This window comes from Triticum dicoccoides, chromosome 3B (genome assembly GCF_002162155.2).
Source record: "Triticum dicoccoides isolate Atlit2015 ecotype Zavitan chromosome 3B, WEW_v2.0, whole genome shotgun sequence".
NCBI classification, from domain to species: domain Eukaryota; kingdom Viridiplantae; phylum Streptophyta; class Magnoliopsida; order Poales; family Poaceae; genus Triticum; species Triticum dicoccoides.
The window spans coordinates 280,502,898-280,512,677 of record NC_041385.1 but is presented as its reverse complement, the minus strand read 5'-3'; positions in this window follow the sequence as shown (position 1 = coordinate 280,512,677).

Genomic DNA, 9,780 nt, shown 5'->3' with positions numbered 1-9,780 from the left:
TTCTCCTTTCCCTGCGTTGAGAGAGAGAGAAGTATGGACCCCTGTGGGGGGCGTGCAAGACTATCATCCCTAAATGTCATGCTATTTTAGCGTTCCCATGTTGTGTTATGGTGTTGCGGATATATGCTTGCGTGTAGGAACAACTTAGCTTGGGAGGTTCGCTGCAGTTTCCGCCTCGCGAGGTACTTGCCTGAGGCCTCGCCGGGCATCTTAAGGTATTTAAAAATCAGGCGGGAGAATAGCTTTCGAACCTTTGTCGCGATGGTGATCATCTTAGGTCCTGCGTTTTGCTTCGCGATGCCCGTGGGGCACGGACCGGGAGGGTTGCTCCCGATGCGAACTTGAGCGAGGGAGCCTCACGAAATCAGGAGAAAAAAGCTCACGAGGGCGCCCGCGTAGCCCCCTCACGAGGCTTGCGAGAAAGAGAATGAGCCGAGTGAAAGCCAGAGACAGAGAACAGGGGCAGGGAACAACAAACAACACTGGAAGCAACTCCAATAAAAGTTCAAATGAGGGAGAACAAGTCAACTGCGGAAAGCAAATGAAAAGCCGCATCCGGCACCTAGTCTAGTCTTCGTCATCTTCTCACCAGCGTGGAGCTAAGTGCTGCCACTCGGCGTGGGCGGGAGCCCCCGAGGCCCAAGGGCAGCACTCCGGAGACTCCGGGGCGTGTACAGTCATACTCATTTTTACATGAGAGTGTCACGGGCGGCGAGCTTCACAGGCACCGGGCCTTTCTTGGAGCGGCGAGCTTCACATGCATTGGGCCTTCTTTATAGGCACTGGGCCCTTCTTCACAGGCACTAGGCCTTCTTCACAGGCACCGGGCCTTCTTTACAGGCACTGGGCCTTCTTTACAGGCACTGGGCCTTACTTCAAGGGTAGAACCTCCGGAGGTGCTGAATGTTCCACGCGTTCGGGATGGGCACCCCTTCCTGGGTCTCCAAGCGCGTGGCGCTAGGTCTGGAAACATGAACAACCTTGAACAGGCCCTCCCACATGGGCGAGAGCTTGTGAAACCCTTCCCTGGAGAGCACCCACCTGAGCACGAGGTCACCTACCTCAAGAGTCCTGTGGCGGATGTTGCGACAGTGGTACCGCCGCAGCGCCTGCTGGTATCTTGCTGCTCCTAGCGCGGCCTCCCCATGGTGTTCCTCCCCCAGCACGAGGTCCATCCCCCGCATGGTGTCCTGCTGTGCTTCATCAAACGCTAGGACCCGCGCGAAGCGATGCCTGACCTCGTGAGGGAGGACTGCCTCTGCTCCGTAGACAAGGAAGAACGGGGTCTCGCCAGTCGACTTGGTGGCGGTAGTGCGGATGGACCAATACACGGACTGGAGCTCATCGTACCAGCCCCTGCCGCAGGCCTCTAGCTTCTTCTTGAAGGTCCTGGTTTTGAGGCCTTTCAGGACCTCTGCGTTGGCGCGTTCAGCCTGGCCGTTGCTCCAAGGGTGTGCCACCGAAGTGTAGCATATCTGCGTTCCAAGGTTAGCACAATATGTTTTGAAGAGATTGTTGGTGAACTGCGAACCATTGTCGGTGATGATGCGATTAGGCACCCTGAATCGGCTCACGAGGCCCTTGATGAACTTGACTTCAGATCCTGCTGGGATGGTGCAGACGGCTTCTACCTCCGCCCACTAGGTGAACTTGTCGATGGCGACATAGAGGTAGCGGTAGCCCCTAGGCGCTCGAGGAAACGGGCCCAGGATGTCTAGCCCCTAGACCGTGAACGGCCACGAGAGTGGGATGGTCTGCAGGCACTGGGCTGGCTGATAAATCTGCTTGGCATGGAATTGGCAGGCTTCGCAAGACTTCACCAGCTCGATTGCATCATTGAGTGCCGTAGGCCAGTAAAACCCGTTGTGAAACGCCTTGCCGACTAGGGTCCGTGATGACGAGTGGTGTCCACAATTTCCATCGTGTATGTCAGCCAGTAACTCCTTCCCCTGTTCCCTAGAGATGCAACGCAGGGAAACATCGTTTGGCCGCTTCCGGTAGAGCTCCCCGTCTTGGGTGCAGTAGGCCGTGGCCTGCCAGGCTACGCGTTCCGTGTCCTCCTCCTTCTCTGGTAGAGTCCCTTGCATCAGGTAGTCCTTGAATTCCATAGTGCAGCATCCCTCCTGGGGCTCCAGCGCCAGGAGCAAGCGTGCTCCCGACGTTGGGCCATAGGCCGGGGCTCCTGTGGCAGGTGGTTGAGGGAGCTCTTCCCGGGGTTGCACTGTGTTGGACAGCGTCGGTGCTGCCGAGGGCTTGAAGAGCCGTTCCTCGAAAATGCCAGGCTCCTGAGGCAGCCGCCTCGATGCCCTCCTGGCGATGTGATCGGCCTCTTGGTTGGTGCCACGGGGCACATGTTGCAACTCCAGCCCCCAAAATTGCTTTTCCATCTTGCGTACCTCTGCGAGATATGCTTCCATGTGCTCGTCCTTGGGTTCATACAATTTGTTGGAGAAGTTGATGAGGAGTTGTGAGTCGCCCTTGATGACGAGGAGCTTCACCCCCAGAGCGGCAGTGTCCTTTAAGCCTGCAATGAGGCCCTCATATTCTGCTATATTGTTGGAAACCTTCCCGCCCTGCTGGAAACAGAGCTGCATGGTGTAATAGAGCTTGTCCTGAGTGGGGGATATAAGCACTGCGCCAGCCCCCGCGCCATGTTGTGAGAATGCTCCATCGAAGTACATGACCCAGCCGTCTGGTGCCTCGCTTCCTGGGGAAAGTGATCGATCTTCGCCTGCCTCGAGCCCTGGTGCCTCTGTCCATTCTGCCACAAAATCTTCAAGTGCGGCTCCTTTGACGACCCTGGTCGTGCTGAATTCCAACTGAAATGTTTGCAGCTCGATGTTCCATTCAGCAACCCTTCTAGCGGAGTTGGGACTCCTAAGTACCCTCTCCAATGGGTAGGCTGAGACGACCTTGATGGGGTGTCCTTGGAAGTAATGCCGTAACTTACGCGAGGCCACCAATAGTGCGAGCAAGAGCTTCTGAGGCATGGGGTATCATGCCCTAGCGTCCCGCAGCACCGTGCTGACGAAATACACATGATGCTCAATGAGGGTGGGTGCACCGAAGGAGCCCGTGCCCTCCGAAGAGTTGAGTGCCTCCTGAGACGCCGAAGCCCCCATCTCCTGGCTGCTTGGTGAGGCCCCTTCAGCCTCAGGGGTGTCTTCCTGCTGAGGCGGGTCCCCGTTTGCCGAGTTCGTGGTCTCCGCGAGCCTTTCTCGGTCTGGTGCTGCCGCGGTTGGGGCTGCGGTCAGTCGCGATGCGGCCTTGGCTTGACGCTCTTCTCGGACCGCCACCAGAGTTGCGCTGGCGGAGTAGGGTGCGGTGGCGAGGTAGAGCACCAGGGGATCCCGATGGCATGGCGCCACCATCACTGGAGGGTGGTCAAGTACTTCTTGAGATCTTGGAACACTTCATCGGCCTCTTGTGTCCATTCGAACGGGCCCTTCTTCTTCATCAGCTTGAAGAAGGGCAGGGCACGCTCCCCCAGCTTGGAGATGAAGCGCCCTAACGCAGTTACGCGTCCGGCGAGCTTCTGCATTTCCCTGAGGGTTTGCGGCGGACTCATGTCGTCGATTGCCTTGACCTTCTCTGGGTTGGCCTCGATCCCCCTGTGGGACATGAGTAAGCCCAGAAGTTTGCCAGAGGGAACACCAAACACGCACTTCTCTGGGTTGAGCCGCAGGTCCACTTCACGAAGGCTCGCGAAGGTTTCTTCCAGGTCTTGTATCAGGGTCTTCGCCTCCCGAGACTTCACCACAATGTCATCAACGTAGGCCTTGGCGTTTCTCTCGAGCTGCCGGCCCGAGGCGATATGCATCTGTCGCTCGAAAGTTGCACCCGTGTTGCGCAACCCGAACGGCATGCAGGTGTAACAGTACACCCCGCACGGGGTCTGGAAGGCCGTCTTCTCCATATCTTCTATCGCCATCTTGATTTGGTGATAGCCCGAAAAGGCATCCAGGAAGCACAAGAGATAGCACTCACTGGTGGAGTCGATAATTTGGTCGATGCGGGGGAGTGGGAATGGATCTTGAGGGCAGGCCTTATTGAGGATGGTGAAGTCGACGCACATGCGCTCCTTTCCTCCCTTCTTCGGTACAACAACGGGGTTTGCCAGCCACTCGCGGTAGCAAACCTCGTGAATGACACTTGCAGCTTCTAGCTTGCGGGTTTCATGGACGATGAGGGCCTGCTTCTCGGTGGACTGCCGCCTTGCTTTCTGCTTCACGGGGCGCACATTGGGGCACACATTCAAGCGATGCTCGATCACCTGCCTTGGGACCCCCGCTAGCTGCTTGGGTTCCCATGTGAACACCTCCTTGTTCGTGCGCAGGAATTTCACTAGAGCCTCCTCCTGGTCGGGCTTGAGATTGGCGCCTATGGTGAAGGTGGCGTCGGAGGATCCCTCCTCATCAATTGGTACCTACTTAGTCTCCGCCTTGTCTTGGGTGAACAGCTGCTTCTTCTTGGTTGGCGCAGCCCCCTTGGCCTTGGGGGTGTTGGCACTGGCGGGATGCACCGCTGCGGCTGTCTTGAGGGCGAGCTTGAGCGCCTGCAAAGCAACTTTTGTATCTCTAGCTATGGTGAGGACGCCGCTACTCCCGGGCATCTTCATGAGGTTGTAGGCCGGGTGAGTTGCCGCCATGAACTGGGCCAAGGTAGGGTAGCCAAGGATGGCAGTGTACGTGTCAGGACCCCGACTCGATGCCACATAGGTCTAGCATGTAACACCTCATATCACTTTGCGGCCTCACGCACGGTATTCCCACGGGTGTCGCCTTACCTTTGCCCGAGACCGTTTGCGCCTTTTGGCACACGTATATGATAGTGTCGCTAGCACCCATATGATAAGGAGCCCGGGCTGACATGGCTAGTCGTAAACCCAAAGTGGCACAGACTTACAGGGACAGGCATCCATGACCCAGCATCGAACGTGTCGGTCATCAGCAAGTGGGTCCGGGCTGTAGCACTGGGCTAGCAGGACTCCGGTAAACCGGGCTGTAGCAGGCTAACAGGCCTCCGGTACTCAATGCGTGACATTTCCCCGAAGGGACAGACACAGGAACGAAGAAGGACACATGCCGGCCAGCCTAAGTGTTCCGGAGCAGTAGCAAGCTACGATGGCTCGGTGGAAACACTAGGAGACATTTCCCGGTAAGAGAGGCTACTAAGGATAAACAACTAGATAGTCAGATCCCACACATACCAAGCATTTCAATCATACACACAATATGCTCGATATGTGCAAATACAACAAGGCATCACAACATGACTCTACGACACAAGTAAGTATTCCATAGGCTCCGAGGAGCGAGATATTACAAACATGAGTCTCATGACCCAACATTCAGAGCATACAAGTCAAAGCACAAGCGGAAGCTATCATGTCTGAGTACAGACATCTATAAATGAAAAAGGCTGAAAGCCTAACTATCTACCAGATCCTGCCGAGGGCACAAGATCGTAGCTGAGGTAACAAGCTAAACGTCGAAGACCACGCGGAATTACTAGTGAGACTAAAGTCTCTCTGCAAAAACATAAAATAGGCAAACGTGAGTACAAATGTACCCAGCAAGACTTACATCAGAACTAACTACATATGCATTATTATCAACAAGGGGATGGTGGGGTTTAACTGCAGCAAGCCAGCTTTGACTCGGTGGCTATCCTGATCTACTATTGCAAATAACTCTTTTGAGGTGGCGCACACGAGTCCACATATTCACCATATCAATACACCACTATGGATCCACTCCCGTCTCCCTACGAGAGCGCCATCCATAGAACTCACGCTTATCTTGCATATTTTAGAGTATCCACTTTCACTTGTCTATGAACTGATATAAGCAACCCAGAAGTCCTTTTCCGCGGACACGGCTATTCGAATAGATGATGTTAACCCTGCAGGGGTGTACTTCTTCATATATGTTTCCACCACTTAGCGTCTGCACACGACATGTGCTCGGTAGACTTCAAGCGAAAGCCGACGTGGGTGTAGACCACGACCTACCTAAACACTCAAGTCTCTAGTCCAGGTTTATCGCCTATTCGGGTTCCATCCATGAGGAGATCCGGCCAGAGTTTCGCTCACAGCCCCAAACGATGTGAACAGGGTTCCCGAGATACCAAACGGGCATCCGGTACACCGTGCCACGTACCTACCGCATCACAGCCCACCCCTACGGTCAGCGCTGTCCACGGCCTCCAGTAGGCTACAAACACCAGAAACTACTTGCAACTCCTGGACAGAGGACAAGGGTGAATAAGAAGTCGAGCGGGGTCACATTTCAGGGCCCAATGTATGGTAGTAGCTGAATCATGGATCACAAACACAGAACTCAGTTCCTAAGGACGGCTTCAATGAGACAACCCACCATGTACTCCTACATGGCCTCTCACCGCTACCTTTACCAAATCGTGTTCACCACTTAGCTCACACACAGTAGGACATGTTTACACACCTCTGATTCATTCCCGACGAATCAGACCTGACACAACTCTAAGCAGTAGCAGGCATGACAAACAAGCATGAATGAGTAGGCACAACAGGGCTCAAACAACTCCTACTCATACTAGTGGGTTTCATCTATTTATTGTGGAATGACAGGTCATGCAAAGGATAAAGGGGTTCAGCTACCGCAGCAAGTAACAAATGATTCGTTGTTGTCCTAATGCAGTAATAGAGAGCAGGAGCGAGAGAGTAGGATTGTATCGGAATGAACAAGGGGGTTTTGCTTGCTTGGCACTTCTGAAGATAATATAGCTCTTCGTCGGTGTCATCGATCACATCGCCGGTACACGTCTATCGAGAGGGAACAATTACCGGCAAACAAGGAAAAACACAATCAATGCAGTGCGACAATATGATGCATGCTATGACATGGCAATATGAATGTGTTTTGGGCTAATGCACTTAGCTATGATTTAAATGAAGTTGGTTTGAATACATGATTCAAATTCCAACTCCATATATGGTTATTTAAATGCCCTTTATTTGTTTTGTCCAAAACAGAGGACAAACATTGTTCAAACATGCATGAAAATGGTGCAGATGGATTCCTTGAATTTTTCTGATAATTTTTCATATATAATTTATTTAATTTGGAGTTACAGTTGAATTTCTATGAATTTTAGAAGTTTTAGGCATTTTCTGAAATTATTAAATCATTTAAGATTTATTTAAATCCAGAAAAGGGGTTTATTGCGTCAGCATGACCTCATAGTGACGTCAGCAGGTCAACAGGTCACTGTCCGGTCAAACCTGACAGTGGTCCCGCGTGTCAGTGCAATTAGTCTAACTAATTTTTAGTTAACACTAATCCTAACCTAATTAACAGGCCGGCCCCACCTGTCATGGACACAGGGGGGGGTCCCGCCGTGGTCAATGTGGGTCAAACCCACCGACGGCTTGACGCCGGCGAGGCCAGCCGCGGTGGCGAGCCTCGGGTTTTGCCCACAGGGCTCGGTTTGGCGCGCGGAGCACAGCTTCGGGATGCGGACGCTCGTCCGCATCCAACTGTGGTGGTGGCGCGGCCGGGAGTGGCCAGAGTGGTGCCGGTGACGAGCTCGGCGGCGGCCGAAGCTCGGGTGCAAGTGGGGATGGGGCTGCGGTGCGCAAACAAGCGCGGCGAAGTGCCACGGAGGCTCTACGTGATGCGGGGAGCGCGTTGGGCGCATGCCCGGGACCAAATGTTCACCGGAGCATCACCGGGGACGAGTGCGGGCGGCGGCGAAGGTTCGTCCATGGTGGAGACGACAGCTAGAGGGCGAGCGCGACTAAGCGGGGAGGGGGAAACGACGGAGGAGCTCACATGGATCCCGAAGAGATGGACGGCGAGCTCGGGGAAGGCCGAACGGCGACGAATTTGACGACGGCGATCCTCGGTGGCAGAGGAGGGGAACGGCGGAGCTAGCGGCATCCAGGGGCTTCCGGCGCCTTTCGTCTGGGTGAGGATGAAGAGGGAGACGAGGCGGAGCTTTCCGGAGCGTCTGCGAGGCGTGGGGTGGCCGGTAGGCGTGGCTACGGCGAGCGGCGGCGACGAGCTCCGTTCGGTCGCGGGAGGGAGAGGGAGCAGAGGGGGATAGGGACGGAGGGAGAGACACGGGAGAGTGAGAGAGGGTCGAGGGCGAGTGCGTGGCGCTCGGGAGACGTCCAGGGGGAGGAGGAGGCAGCCAGGCAGGGAGGAGGTGGCCGGGGCGCGTGGCCGCGCGCGCCGGGCGCGTGCCCGTCCTCCTGGCAGAGGAGGAAGGCGACAGGGGGGGTAGCGGTGGCGGGCTGGGCCGCACAGGAGCTGGGCCGGCTGGGCTGAGAGGTGAGTGCCAGGTAAGTCCAGGTGGGTTCTCTCTCTCTTTTCCTATTTCTGTTCTTTTTTGTATTTTGTTCTGTGTTGTTTTAGTTTAGTAAAATACTAAACCATTTTATACAATCCTGAAAATAGTTATGTGGCTAGAACTAAAATATACCAAACCACATAAAATGTTCCAGTATTATTGGACATATATTATTTATATATCAAATATATATCCAATGCAAATAGTTATTTATTTAATTCAAAGGCCCAAAATAATTAACTCTGAGATACCAAAAATATTGTTTTGAGTTTTACCTCTTTGCAATATTTTCAGAGACTAAGAGGAACATTTTCTTGGACTTCTTTGAGAAGATTTTAATGTTGATCATTTTTAGAAGGTTTGTGAGGCTTTGAAAATCCCTCAATTCAAATTTCAGTTGAATTAAAACATGATGCTCACATGAGGTCTGGCCTAGTGCATAACAGGACCAGGGATGTGACAACTCACCCCCACTAAACAAAAATCTCGTCCCGAGATTCAAGCGTAGGGTAAGGTGAAGGGGGAACGCAACTAGTATAATCTTCACGATCCAGGGTGCACTTCATCAGCATGTTGAATCGATCACCATCTTTGTCTTGTCGTCTTGTTCTGAGAACTCCAGTTATTATGACAATGAGAGGAGAAGGAGACTCTAGAAGAATCGATCTTCACGAAGGTCGAACAAGTCAGGATTAACTCACGGAATGGGACATAGAACCAACTCTCGGGTTGAGACACGAGATACACATCAAGAGGGATGGAAAGAAACGGATGAAGAAGGTTCACTAGGTGGACAACAATTCCACACTTAAAAAGGTGGTAAACGATTGTCAACGTAGCGAGGAGTTGAGTTTCCATGATGCCACAGCGGGACATCCTGGAGGAGGGTGATTCGTAGATATATCCCCATAAGTGGCAAAAAGAATTACCTTTGATTTCAAAGATCATTGAAACTCTTTATACCGGCCTAAGGCAATCACAAGCGATCATTTGGAGGGGGTCGGTAGAATGGCATACTCGGACTTGGATGATGTGGATTACCTTGTTGAAGACAACGTAATGGATGATTTTTGCTTATCACCGGAAATGGAAGAGACCCATGGTAGAATGGCACAATGGCGGTGCAAACTGGGAACAGAATGCAAATGCTGGGAATGATTCTGGTAACTGGGAAAGAACCCAACAATAGAGAGTGAATTCACTGTTTGAAAAGGTCATAGCATTGCCGAGGGAACTGAGAGCAATCCCAGTTAGTGCCGATGATAACACGTAGCGCTTGTGCGTGCTCTCAAGAACTTGAGCATTTCCACAATCATCAAGGTTTTACCAACATCCGTGTCAAGGATCCTGGCAACACAACATACTACCATGATGGCTAATGATGGATGATGCAGATGCAGAGGAAGATAACACTTTCTTAGATTTCACCCTTGGCGGGGCCAAGGA